Source organism: Crinia signifera, chromosome 7 (assembly GCF_055691185.1).
Source record: "Crinia signifera chromosome 7, ASM5569118v1, whole genome shotgun sequence".
Classification (NCBI taxonomy): Eukaryota; Metazoa; Chordata; class Amphibia; order Anura; family Myobatrachidae; genus Crinia; species Crinia signifera.
In genome coordinates this window covers 64,282,247-64,297,305 of record NC_139223.1, presented here as the reverse complement: position 1 = coordinate 64,297,305, position 15,059 = coordinate 64,282,247, and the positions used below count along the sequence as shown (strand labels likewise).

The 15,059-nt window shown below is 42.9% G+C and overlaps 1 protein-coding gene across 1 annotated transcript in view; it reads left to right on the top strand.

Annotated features, from left to right (window-relative positions):
• Window positions 1-15,059, top strand: part of DCUN1D3 (defective in cullin neddylation 1 domain containing 3) — a 42,782-nt gene that overhangs the window by 1,006 nt on the left and 26,717 nt on the right. The window lies entirely within an intron of this gene.

Sequence of the window (15,059 nt, the reverse complement as noted above, 5' to 3'; positions counted from 1 at the left end):
CCCTCCTTGTGTGTTCCTGGTACCTCCCCTGCCCCCCTCCTCACTGCGTTCCCGGTGCCTTTCCTTGCCACCCTCCTTGTGCGTTCCCAGTGCCTCCCCTGCCCCTCTACTCACTGCGTTCCTGGTGCCTTCCTTGTGAGTTCCCATGCCTCCCCCGCCCCTTCCTCCTCCCCGTGTTCCTAATGCCTCCCTTGCCGTCCTCCTTGTGCGTTCCCGGTGCCTCCCCTGCCCCTTTCCTTGCTGCATTCCTGAAGCCTCCCTTGCCCCTCATCTCCTTGCTGCATTCCTGGTGCCTCATCTCCCCCCCCCCCCCTCGCTTCATTCCCGGTGTCTCAACGTCCCCCTCCTCGCTATTTTCCCAGTGGCTCAATGCCCCCCCTCCTCGCTGCGTACCCAGTGTCTCAAGCCCACTCCCCCTCCCTTGCTGTGCTCCCAGTGTCTCAATGCACCCCCCTGCTCCTCCTGGCTGCTTTCCCAGTGTATCTCCCCCTCCCATTTGCTGCATTCCCGATGTCTCGTCTGCCTCCCCCGCCTGCATTCCCTCACTGTGTCCCTGGTGCCTCCCAGTCTCCCATCCCCTGCATGTTCCCGGTGCCTCCCCTGTCTCCCGTCCCCTGCATGTTCCCGGTGCCTCCCCTGTCTCCCGTCCCCTGCATGTTCCCGGTGCCTCCCCTGCATGTTCCCGGTGCCTCCCCTGTCTCCCGTCCCCTGCATGTTCCCGGTGCCTCCCCTGTCTCCCGTCCCCTGCATGTTTCAGGTGCCTCCCCTGTCTCCCGTTCCCGGTATCTTCCTTCCCCTTTTGCATTCCCAGAGCCTCCATTGCTCCCTCAGTATTACTGTTCATACAAATTAAATGTGTGTAAATAAATTAGGTACTAGGTTGACACAGAAATCAGCACTAGAGTGTCTGCTGACATGTCCTGACTTGTTCTCTATATATAATCTGATGTAATCCTTGCTGCCAGAATGGACCTTTTTAATAGAACAAAGTTCTGTAATTTTCAATTACTATAGTGATGAGAAAATTGGTCAAAATAGTGAATGTTAAAACCAGGGCTGTGGAGTCGGGAGTCGGAGGAAATTTCGCGTACCTGGAGTCAGCAAACAATGCACCGACTCCGAAAATTATAATTAATGACTTCTCTACTGTAAGAATAAAGACCAATGCATACAGTGCCTCACGTAACCGCAAAACGAACACGTTAAGTGACCGTGAAAAAGCATGCTTTTCATGTGCTTCACTATATGGCACGCAACGCACAATTCGGAGCACCAATACTTATAAATGTATTCTCCCTTGTAGTTTACAACTTATTTCCAACGTTCAATAAGGTTTTCAATACCTCGTTGGTAGAAATCACCTGGTGTAGACTCGAAAAATTCATTCAACCAAGCTCTCCCACCATACGCACAACATCTTTTTACGCGGATGAAGATCTTGTTTTATGCGCGGGTTTGTTTGTTTACCTTGGCTAAGCCATTCCTTACGCTGGTTCATATTGATGTACAGGCACCATTTTTCGTCGCCAGTAACGATTCGGTAAAGAAATCGTTCCTTGTGTCCATGAATTGAACGGTGACGAGCAAGCAAACCAGCTGAGATTGTGGCTCGTTGATTTTTGTTGTCGTCACAAAGCATGCGGAACTCATGCTCCACACTTCTGAACCTTTCCTATTGAGTGAAGATTCTTTTCTATAGCTAGAAGAGCTTAGAAGGACTTGATGGAACAGCTTCTTGGATTCAACTGTTAGTGTTTATATTTATTTTAAAACCTGCATGCCTGCTTGTCTGTGTGAGGGTAGACATGTGTACATGTTTCTGGAAGTAACTGTCTATCCTACATTTTTAAGTGTGGTGCAAGGAATGTATCAAATATATTCGCATATTAATACAGAGAAGTCGGGGTCGGGACATTTATCTACCGACTCCACAGCCCTGGTTAAAACAATGACTACTATTAGCATTTATTTATATAGCAACATCGTATTCGGTAGTGCTTTACGGTTTTGAACAAAGCAGTAATAAGCTAGACTGGGGAATAACCAACAAACTGAAAATTAAGAAGAAGGGAATTCAATTGTTTTATCACAGTTTCAAGTAAAGGGTTTCCGATGTAGAAATTCAATTGCTTTTGGGCACATATTATTTATTGTGCATGTCAGACCCAAAAGCAGAGCACCCAAACCATGGACTTTATGGCCTATCTCTGCTTTCAGCTTTAAGGGGGTGTATTCACATATGACCGCCTTCAGAATTCCCCCCCATTGTGTCTACACTGTTAGGCCATTAATTATGGGTAAATAAACCCCTCCCACAAATACTAGTATTTTCCAGTATTCACAGAAAAAAATCATCATAAACATTTTATGAATATGTTGCAAATGAGTTAAACCAGTTTGAAGGATTCCATTACAATATTTGCTAGCTACAGCTTCATTTATGAATGCCCTACAGTAATATTAGGTACTTATGTATTATCTGGGCTCCCATGTTAAATGCACCCCATTTTATTCATACCCCTACTATCCAACTACGCATGGAGTTGATTTTATATAGTGTGGCGAGCGTAGCAAGCCACCGCGCCCGAAGCGTGGCGAGCGCAGCGAGCCCCGCAAGGGGACGCGGTCTCATAAGAAAAATGGGAGCCCAGATATTACATAAGTACCTAATATTATGTAAGTTAGTAAATGCACAGTTTATATGCAATATTTGCATGTACAGGTCAACGGAATAAGATTAGAATCAATGTAGTGTGCAAGCAGGCACTGATACAATCTGCATAAGATCCAGATAAGATTTTGACTATATAGTCAAAATCTTATCTGGATCTCATGCAGATTGTATGGGTTTTATCCCAAGCGATCCAGATGCGTTCAAGATGCGCGCTCCCATATCTTAACCAGAAAGTCTTGGCTGCCCTGTCTATATAGTGCAGATCTGCACTATATAGTCTAAATTGAATGCAGATAGTGTAAATTGTATGCAGATAGTCTAAATTGTAATCGCATCTGGATCTTATGCAGATTGTACTAGTGTGTACACAGCATAAGATATCAACTGTCTGTTGCCACAAAGCAAGATTTGAGCACATATGAGGGAAATCTCTGTGGGATAACGGTGGCCCTTAACTTTGAATTTTCATCCTATTCAACTACAATCCAAAGTTTTTTGGGTATTCAGATATTTATTTTATCCTTTTATAATCTGACATTCTAATCCGTTGCTGACGCCACCATGTATGCGTCAGACATACTTGCCAACCTGACCCTTTTCATGAGGGAGGAAATGCTCTGTTCCTAGACTTAAATGGTAATGTATGATTGCCATCAGCTGTGGTGAGGCACCTTTCTTATCAATTACCTAGCTCCCCACAGGTGATGGCAATCATACATTACCAGGGAAGTCCAGGAACAGAGCATTTTCTCCCTCATGGAGAGGGTGAGGTAGGAAAGTATGATGGCAAACTATGGGCTGGATGTAATGTGGTGTCATTCTGGTGGATATGTGGGATACCAGCTGAAGTCAGAGGTTCGATTTTAAAAGGTAGTGATTGCAAATATGCACTATAGCACATATTTTATGCTGATTGGAGGAAGGGGTGCTCAAAAGCATAATTTGTGATGGGACCCAGAAACAGTGGAGGAGGACCCCAACTGTATAAAGTGAGGTGACTCCGGACCCACCGATTATTTCACTGAGCATGATCACTAAAGTGGCAATCATTTTACTAGCCAAAACAGCCGTAAAATTTCCTTAAATTTGTCTCTTGTACTCAGAGGGAGAGACAAACAATAAACTTTTTAGCTAGTATTTGCCCTGTAATAAAATACATTGCTTTCAATAAAAAAAATGAGTACTTATTTCCTAGCGCGCCGCCCAGATTTCCTATGTACGGCACCGTAGGGAAATTGCATCGCATCGCATGGGCCATTATAACGGCATGCAAAGCGATTTTTTTCATTAAATTTTTTACACTATATATAATCAACTCCATGCCGACGTGGATAGTGGGGGAATGAAAAAGTTGGAGGACGCGTTCTGCCGCCCCTTGCTGCGGGGTGGTGTGGATAGTAGGGGGGGTGCGTTAAACCTATTTTGGGGACATACAATCATATTATTGTATACCTAATGTCATGGCATCGCACACCCTATAAAAATTGCTTGCAATTTTGCAGCAGATGCGATGGCCTGGGGCAGAGAGAGCAGTGAATAAATTGCATCGCACATCGCATGGGCCTAAAATGGCCCATGCGATGCGATTTTCCGGCGCCGTTCTAGGAAACAAGTGCCAAAAAATGTCCCTCTAATATGTTAATAGAATACTATTCCCCAATAATAGTTCTCATTATCTGCCATTATTGTTATTTTTAATGCGTAATGGTTGCCCTCATTACAAGTGCATTGTGATTCCTTTCCTGCTGTTTGAGCCATCTTTCTTGCCACAGCCACCTGGTTGTTTGTCTGGGCATTGGAAGTTGTAATGGGATAAACATTAGTGGTGCTTTGTTTTATGAAGCCTGGGTACTTGGCGAGTTTTAGTAAATCAGCGTGATGCAATACTATTGGTAAACTGCTAAAAACACTCCAAAATGGCAAAACCAGCAGTGAGTTAATACACTGTGACACACATACCCCTTCCACACCCTGAGCATAGGTTGAAAACAGGGTTTTCTGTCCTTATCCACATTCACACATGGATGATGACATGGGTTATTTCCTGGCTGTTACCCTGCACTGTCTTCTGTCCCCTGCCAATTAATTTCTTTTAGGCATCACTCTGGTCATTCCTTTCACACACAAGCCATGGCACTGGAATAAACCTGGTTGATGGAATGGGCTTCAACCCAGGACTGTTAACCTGGGCCATTCCTTTCAGATCTAGGACCAGATGTATTGTGATAAACAGCCAGCCAATCAGCTCCTAACTGCAATGTTACAGGCTGGATTTGAAAAATGACGGGTAGAAGCTGGTTATTTATCACTTTGCACTTTATCATTTTTTGATGCTTGATACATCTGGCCCCCGAGCCGGTCAATGCTCATGCACCTTAAAAAAAAAAAAAAAAACTGGGGTTTTGTCTTATGCTGAAGGAGGATCGCAAAACAAATTCCTGCATCTAAAGGGAACATTAGCAACTGAAACTCATCGGCAACTTTTGAGCTGTACGGTGATGGCATCATGTCACGGAAACAGGATTTGGTTGGTGCACTGCAGATATTGAAGCAAAGCTGCAAACCATTTGGTCAAGCACGTCCACCACAGGCAGTGCACCAAACCTGTATCTGTGGCATAGCACCAAACCTGTATCTGTGACATAGCGTTATCCCCATACACCTCGACGATGAATTTCATCCCTTTAGACGTAGGTTCACAAACTTCTTCTAACACTATGCACCTCAATGTTTGAACAGAACACCAGCCCTTTCACCTTATGGCTGATAATGGCGCAGTCTAATGGCTGTGAGGGAATGCAGTAGTCTACCTTCTCTGGCCCAGCAGGAAATTACAATGTAACCAAGAACATTGCACACATGAGGTCTTGTTACTTTATATTATCCCTATACTTACAACACTGGCACTAGCTTCCTCTTTCAGTTGTGTGTAAGTGACTGATGTATTAAATTCTGGTTATGTGATCTTCCTGGTTATAAGATACATACTGTACAGTTGTGTGTGTGTGTGTGTGTGTGTGTGTGTGTGTGTGTGTGTGTGTGTATTTCTTTTAATTGCAGCAATTGTTTACTCTTCCTGACCTTGCAAAGCTACAAATGGGCACTGAAAACCCACCTGTTCATCAAAGCGTACCCTTCTGCATAACCTAGTACTGAGGCCGTTGTCCCTACTTGCCACCTCATGTCCTGGCCATCCCTGCCATGCTCACTTCCAGCCTCGTGTCATCTGTCTGTTTCCCTGGGGGTGCCTTATGACTCATTGACAGTCGGGATTCTGACTGTTTTTTCTCCAACAACGGAATCCTGACTGTTAGGAGCCATAAAGTCTGATTCCCAACACAGAGCTATTTTCCCTTGTGGGTATCAACGACCCTTATAGTGGGAGAATAGAATAGGTGGCAAATGCAGTGAGCCACTGAGACCGCAGCATCGCGAGCGCAGCGATCCCCTAAGGGGCTGTCGGGCTCCTGAGATTCCGATGTTGGAGAAATGACTGTCAGTTTGTTAAACCATACCAGTTTCCACAGCCTATAGACTGTAAGCTTCATGAAGTAAGGCCATGTTGTCATAGCCCTCTTTTTTATCGCACTTCAATAACCGCTCTCTGGACAACTCCACTGTCTCTTCTCACTTGTTATCATTCATCTCTTCTTAGTACACCGCCTCTGCTTCCCTACATCTCTGATGTATTGTGTACTGAAAATTGTGCTGCTAATGGTTACCTGTGCTCTGGTTTAGTTTTTCAGTTACTGTTACATCTATTTCTGTGTACCCTGTGGCTCGTTCTAATGTGTGCCCTGTGTATGGTGCTGCGAACCACTTGTGGCCCTTTAGAAATAGTAAATAGTTTATTTCAGTTTGAACACACCCCACCTAAAGGCCGATACACACTGAGCTGAAATACGTTCAGTTTAGTCGTTTGAGCGGCCTTCAGCTTGAAAGCCGCCCAGTGCATACGGGGCAGCGATGAGCGCTGATGCACGCTCCCGCATCATCGGCAGCCTGGCCGCTCGTCTGCTGGTATTACCAGCAGATAAGTGAGGGAGTGGATGGCTTTTCATAGCATCCTTCTATGGAAAGCCGTCCAACCCTAGGAAAATCGCTGAAATGGGCAAAAACCGCCTAGTGTGGCCCTCAACTCTCTGCACATGTGACATCAGCCCCACCTTCAGTGCAGCATGTGCTTTGCCCAGTTGTGCTGACAAAACTAAATCAGGCCCAGAGCGTGCATTGATGTAGTCCTCCGCTGTCGAAGGTATATGGCACAATTTTCGTTATTTTGTACCTATTCTCACGCTGCTGGATTGTAAATTATATTGAAAATATTTGTAACCAATATTTCCGGTGCGAATGATCTCCATGTCAGCGAAGTAATTTGTTCCAGCAGCCTTTAGCCCTAAAAACTGCAGGCCTTATATGTTGCCATGGGGCTGTGTTAAAATCAGGATGCAGACATGCTGACAGGCTCACTGTGCTTTTTAGATATCTCAATAAAGGCGATTAAACGATTACCTCTTTTGTCCTGAATGCATTCACAACTGTAGGCTGCTTGCTGGTATTGTTGCCTCTGCCAAGAGTACAGTGCGAATCCTGTGTCCTATAATCAGGTGACCCATTGCCTCTGCTGTTCTATGAATGCAGCTTGCTTTCCTTAGGACAAAGCTGTCACATTTTGTCATGCTCGTTCTCTTAATTGCAGCTTAGTTTATGCTGGTTGCTAGGGAATGTTTGCTTCCAAGTCCCGACAGTCTGCCTTTTGCATGTAACTGGATCGTCGTCCCCCCTCAGCCTAATCCCTCAATTAATACATTAAATGGTGAACATGTGTATTGCATTTCCAGAATTGTCGTGTCCGGCTCTTCATATTCGTGCAGCAGTTTAGACGGTGGTTTTGGTCATTAATCTGCGTTGGGCCATAAATGATTGGTAATCCTGGCCAACCAGATGTTGACAGATTGTGCGGAATCTGGCATTCAGTACTGATGCATGATCTGTCCGTGATGTCTTTGGGATCTGTGCGCCAGTATATTGCTCTAGCAAAGGTGACCGGTCTGTATGAAACTTCCCAGAGTGAGATGCGTTTGGGCTGAGCGATAAAATGACCTCTGTAAGAATAGCAAAATTAGGCAAAAAATTTTACACACTTGTACTAATGACACACTAATTGTTATAATTCCTGAACAAGTATAGATATTTTTTCCTGTTCAAATAATGAGATGTTTTATTTAAAAGTTGTAAGTGATCACATCATCGTGCAAGTCAAAACCTAGGGCACAGGTTCTCAAAGTCAGTCCTCAGGACCCCACTTGGTGTGTGTTTTGCAGGTCTCCTCCTCACAGAATCACAAGAGTAATGAATGCACCTGCTGGATGGCGTGGAAAGGGTGAACGGTGGGGGGTCCTGAGGACCGAGGTAGGAGAACCTCTGATCTAAACAGAATGTTTACATGGATAGTATGCATTATTCCTGACAGAAAGAGAGAGAGCAATTCCTGCAGAGTCACTGATCGGTTTCAAACTTGCTGGCTCTGTGAAGACATATTGGAGGGGATATGGTTCATAGTGTCGACATGGGATGAGGTCGACAGGGTCATTAGGTTGACATGGGCTAAGGCAACAGTAAAAAGGTTGACATGGGATTTTTTATACTAAATGTTGCCACAGTCGACATGGACACTAAAAAGGTGCACGCGTCCCCATGCTGCGCTCACCATGCTTCGGGCACACTTTTATTCTCCCACCACACCCTATTTCCACGGTAGGGCATGAAATACCGCGTGTTGGCTCAAAAAAATAAATGTAAAATATCCTTTTGTTGACAACATAACGTAAGTAAATGCTTCTGAATGGAAAGCCCTTGGAGAACCGATCTGGGATTATGCTTCAGGTGCCTCAAGTGCTCATCTCTGATCTGCACAACTCCCTGATACAGTACTATCAAATAAGGGAAATATACAGCCTCCCCAAACTGTGACCACTTACCCAAAGGATTCAATTGTGCTGCTAGTTGGCAGCCAGCTCTCTGGCTGGGTTTTATCCTTATTGTAAGCGATATTATTAATCTCTATAACATTTACCCCTTAAAAACTATATATTGCATTTATTCCTCTATTGGACATATCCTTGGTATTACCCGGTCATTGAGATTCTCCACCTCTAATACTAAATATTTCACCTAGTGCTCACTCTAGCAATCAGTGACTAGGGCATATTTAAAAAATTTTAAGGACAGACAAACGATTATACATGACGTATCGCTTCAGCACTTAGCCCTGTGTATATGTGCACCTTTAACATTGTTATAGAGTGGTATTCAATGTGGCCGGCGAGGGGGTTTGTACAGGCGAGTATGGAATTTCCTCGCCGATAACAAGCCATCCTCACCTTATTCAATGTAAGGGCCAAATCATCACTGAGAGGACTGCGAGGATCCCCTTAAACGATGCGGTTTGACGCAAATGCAGCGAGTCTGTCGCATTTTGTGGCGACCCCTGTCACTTTAATGGCCACACTTGACATTTCCACCTCACCTCAAGGAACAGACGAGGTGGAAACAGTGAGTGAAGGGCAGTGAGTTGAATACTGTGACAGCGAGTTATCAGCACTTCTCGCCGTCAGATCATTGAATATACCTAATAAAACATTTCAGTTTATTTTGTTGTTCCTGTGTGTCGGTTGATCTTGCAATGCATTTAGGTTAAGTTATTATAGTACGTGTACATAGTTTACCTGAAATCCGCCCCTATAGTGCGTTGTACAGTATATTTACTGCATGTAACTTTATAACATATTTGCACACCTGCATCGCATCAACCTTGAAATTGTAACTTGAAAATCTCCCTACAGATTCCTCGCAGGCAAATAAAATGCTTAGTGAGAAATAGTTTAGACTATAAGAAGTTTCACACAAATCACCAGATGAAAGAATCAGGACAGCTTCAGCAGCAACGAGTGGACATTTTGTTGGCAGTACATTACTTCTGTCATAACTGGGGCCTACTGGTGCAATGAGATGATCACACTTACTGGCCATGGGCTGTCATTGTTCCACACATTCAGCAATGCCAGTGTAGAGTATTGTGTTGACAATCAATTGGTCGACCACTATTGGTCCATAGGCAATAGGTCGACACAGACAAAGGTTGACACAAGTCTTTCACATGTTTATTGGGGTGTCTGTCAACATGGACACCTTATTAGTGTGCCGTGTCCCCTCACATGGCTCACTGCACTCGCCATGCAGTGCAGTAGGCATACCTGGAGCCAATAAATCACTAGCTCCCTACCCCACTAACTATTATTAGTTAGTTCCAGACCATGCCCCGACTCTATGCATATTAAGGTCAGTTGTTATGTACAGTATGTGCTCAGAAGTTTACATACCCTAGCAGAATTTGTGATTTATGGCCATTTGTCAGAGAATATGAATGATAACTCACAAACTTTTCTTTCACTCATGGTTAGTGATTGGGTGAAGCCATTTATTGTCAAACATTGGTGTTTACTCTTTTTAAATCCTAATGACAATAGAAACTACCCACATGACCCTGATCAAAAGTTTACACACCCCAGTTCTTAATACCGTGTATTCCCCCCCATAACATCACTGACAGCTTGAAGTCTTTTGTGGTAGTTGTGGATGAGGCTCTTTATTTTCTCAGAGGGTAAAGCTGCCCATTCTTCTTGTCAAAAAGCCTCCAGTTCCTGTAAATTCTTGGGCTGTCTTGCATAAACTGCACGTTTGACATCTCCCCAGAGTGACTCAATGATATTGAGGTCAGGAGACTGAGATGGCCACTCCAGAACCTTCACTTTATTCTGCTGTGTCCAATGACAGGTTGACTTGGCCTTGTGTTTTGGATCATTGTCATGTTGATCAGGGTCATATGGGTAGTTTCTGTTGTCATTATGATTTAAAAAGAGTAAACACAATTGTTTGACAATAAATGGCTTCACCCGACCACTAACCATGAGTGAAAGAAAAGTTTGTGAGTTATCATTCCTATTCTCTGACAAATGGCCAGAAAATCCCAAATTCTGCTAGGGTATGTAAACTTATGAGCAAAAATGTATGTATGCCAGAGGTTCCCAAACTTTTTTGAATCACGGCACCCCTAGGATAAAAAAGTTTCGGTACTTATGTATTATCTGGGCTCCCATGTTAAATGCACCCCATTTTTTCATACCCCTACTATCCAACTATGCATGGAGTTGATTTTATATAGTGTGGCGAGCGCAGCGAGCCACCGTGCCCGAAGCGTGGCGAGCGGACGCGGTCTCATAAGAAAAATGGGAGCCCAGATATTACATAAGTACCAAAGTTTCTTATTGAGAAATTTAGAAAACAATATTCAATTATATAAATTGTATTTGTCATCCTTAGGTGTAATTATGAGATGAGGGACATGATTCACTTATGTTTGTTCACATAGTTTATGATTTACGGCCACCAGCACTGGTTTCAATGACTATAAATAATTAGCATTGCTCCTGAACCACTAACTCGAGGCAGCCCTGCAAGGGTCCCGAGGCACCCCAGGGTGCCTAGGCACACAGTTTGGGAACCACTGATGTATGCTGTATCTGAGAATAGAATGGGGTTACCTACATTATGCACTTGGGGCACATTGAGATGATGTTGCCTTGTATTGTGAATGCAGCACAAATGTGACTTTACAACTCCCAGCGCATGATTCAGGAGCTCGTGAACGGTCACAATGAAATGGAGAAGGAAGGCAGAGTGGGAAGTGAGGTTACTCAGCTGCCTATGTTCTTTTCTTCCTGTGACAGTCTATATGAGGAGACTTCATCACATTTGGTGCTTTGCGATGATTTGTAGCAGCCAGCGTGAGACTGTTGTGTTGTAAAAACCCAGCGGACGCTCTGGCTGCTTTCTGGTAGTCTAAGGTGGCGGCATCCAGCACTCATGTGCTGTCAGGATGTGGCAGGAAATATACACAAACCTTGTCAGGGCCAAGAAAACTTATTTGGTGCTAAAGGTAAAATTTTAGTGAAGGGCTAGAAGTTATACCTAGACTATGGAGGGGAGAGAACAGATGTGGCTCATGGCATCCAATCAGATTCCAGCTATGTTTTATCTGGTGCATTATATCAAATGATTGCTAGAATATGATTGGCTGCAATGGCAATACTTCCGTGTCTCCTCTTTAAATGGTTGGAGAATTCCCCCAATATATTTAAAATGATACCACTTGCATGAGTGAACAAACGATATCACAGTAGCCATTGTTTCCTTTATAGGTTGTTTGAAGAATAGGCCACACAAATATATAGTAATAGAAATTATTTGGAAATTGCTAGTAAAATGTTTTATGGTTTCTAAATTGTCTGTAGGCTTACTGTTCTGTGCCCAGTCTCCCTCAGATGTCTGTCTTATGACCGAATGATGTAATACCTGGTGCGTGGCAGGGAGATTGTACACTATTATTCTGTAGAGTCACTAACTGAAGGCTCTCCACAAATATGCTTCTGTATAACGTATATTTATGTAAAAGTGATGGCTATTGTACTCTAGTATATATTGGCATTTTTATTTTTGACCAAAGAATTGTATGTGACCAGCAGAATGCAAATGTGGGTTTACTTTTAGCATTGTCCTCTCCTTTAACTCTCATGTATGAAGTGTTTGGGTATGTTTATATTAGCAAACAAGAATTGCACAATTTTGTAAAGGTAAAATGATTGTATAGTGGTTAGCATTACCGCTGACTTGAATTAATTGGCAGCACAGACGGCGTAATAGTTAGCATTGCTACCTTTACAGTACTGAGGTCATGGGTTCGATTCCCTTCATGGCCCTAACTGTGTGGAGTTTGTATATTCTCCCCGTGCTTGCGTGGGTTTCCTCCGGTTACTCCGGTTTCCTGCCACATTTCAAAAATATACTGGTAGGTTAATTGGCTCCCAACAACGTCTATGTCTGCGTATACATGTGGTAGGGAATCTAGATTTTAAGCTCCACTGGGTCAGTGACTGATAAATAATATTCTCTGTAAAGCGTTGCGGAATATGTGTGCGCTGTGTAATTAACTGGTAATAAATAAATACATATTCCTCAGTTTGGTAGAGAATTTAGACTTATCCTGGTTTGGTAATTGCTGCGAATGCTCTTTATTGAATTTGAGCATAGTAGCCTATACCTGCAAACTTCATAGATCTTCCTGGCTATGTCTATAGAGCGACAGAACGTGTTTTGGGCCCACTTGGGTGTAAATAAAGTATTACAGCTATCTTACGAATAGGTAGACTCCGAACGGTTGATGCATAGTTGTAAATAGTTTGACTATAGTACAGGAAGTCTGGTGTTTGTATCCTCTGCATTTTGTATTTTAATACAGGGGGATTAAATAGTTATTAATATGGTATAAATGTGATACACTATTATAGTTAGCTGTTAAGTGCCTAACTATTATACTTTGTCTAGCGTTCAATCCCCATAAGAAATGCTAGACATTTTTATTTTCTTCTAATTTCAATACAGCCACATGTTTAATAACAGGATATGCAGTTAAACGTCTGAATATGGTACAGGTGGTTGCGTTTCAATTCCTTTTTATTGCATTGAGGTCTTGAATGGTCCTGCCTTAGCAGCCTTCAGTTGCAGGTGGGCATTACAAGAATCCAGAAATAGCCAACGGCTAATGAAAACTAGCTTGGTGAGCAAGAGCGCAAAGAGCGGCCTGTCCTGCTATTGTCCTATAACTGTCCCAGCAGTTCATGGCATATGGAGCCTGTAAGTCAGGCATGTTCAAACTATGGCCCTCCAGCTGTTTTAAAACTACACGTCCCATCATGCCTTACTACAGTTTTGCTATTAGGGAATGCTAAAACTATGGCAAGGCATGCTGGGTTGCATAGTTTCACAACAGCTGGAGAGACACAGTTTGGACATGCCTGCTGTAGGTATTCATGGCTTGCCAATGAAGTGGTCTTACTCTTAGGTGGGTATTCAATCCCCTGCAACTATTTCCGACAGGGGAAATAGCGGTCGGCTGCCTATTCAATGCGTTCTTACCCCACAGCATTGAACAGGCATCTCTGCAGAACAGTGAAGAAAGAAAGCGTTAATAAAGAGTTATGGATCCGCTCATATAAATACCGCCATTGGAATATTGCAGGATGGAGAAGAACAATTTTTGTCACATTAACATGATTTCAAACAGAGTTCAGGATGTTTAGAGTATGGTATATAGTGGACTGTGGAGCTCCCGGCCGTATCTCGATGATCCATGGCTGTATCTCGCAGCCTCGCCCCCGGTTTGGCAGGCAGGACATTAAATACCGCTCTGTGCTTGTAGACTGGACAGGCATTCATGGGTAGAGTACAAGGCAATGTTTCCAACAAAAAGCTTAACACACATATATATGAGATATAAAATAAAAACATCCTTTCAGAAACCCCTTTTCAAGATCGTTTTGCCATGATTCAATAGTTTGGGAACCTCTGGTCTAAAGGTCCATACACACTGGGCAGTTTTGGCCAGAGTGTATGGACAGCGATGAAGGGGAAAATCGCATACGCACTGAATGATTTTTGCCCATTATAGCTATTTATTTCCCCAGGTTGGGGTGACATTCCGGGAGCTACAGAAAGCTGTCCAGACCATCGCTCATCTGCATCGGCAAAACTAATGTATACCCAGTTTAAGAGATTTATACTGCCTGGCTTGAGAATTTTTTTACTGACACACAATTCTCTTGATTAAGGTTTATAAATTGATTTATGTGTTTTACTTTTAATACATCTAATGTTAAATATGTACTAATTAAAATAATTTTACATGTGCGCTCTCTTGTGGTGTACTGATATTGTCTTTAGCTATTTTTGGTAACAATCCAGGATGGTATTTTGGGAGCTGCTTGTATTTTATGTGATAAGTAATTTCATTTATTTTTCTCATTTCATTTGCACATAATTTGTTAATATTCTAATGTATACAACCAGTATCTCCAAGCTGTGAAACAACAACTCCCAGCCCACTCTGTCAGTGACAACCCTACATGTTCTGGAACTACAAGCACTAGCCCCTTCCTGACAGAGCTAGTTTTTGCGTTCCTGACAGAGCCATTTTTTTCAAATCTGACATGTCTCACTTAAGTGGGGATAACTTTTTTTTGCTTTTACTTATCCCAGTGGTTTTGAGATTGTTTTTTCGTGACACCTTGTACTTCAAATTAGTGGTAAATTTGGGTCGATACAGTCTGTGTTTTTTTGTGAAAAATACCAAAATATCGTGAAAAAATGGAAAATTTAGCGATTTGCAAAATGTTAAATTTTCTGCTTGTGAGACAAATAATCTTACCACTCAAAATAGTGAATAACTAACATAGACCATATGTCTACTTTATGTTGACATCATTATTTC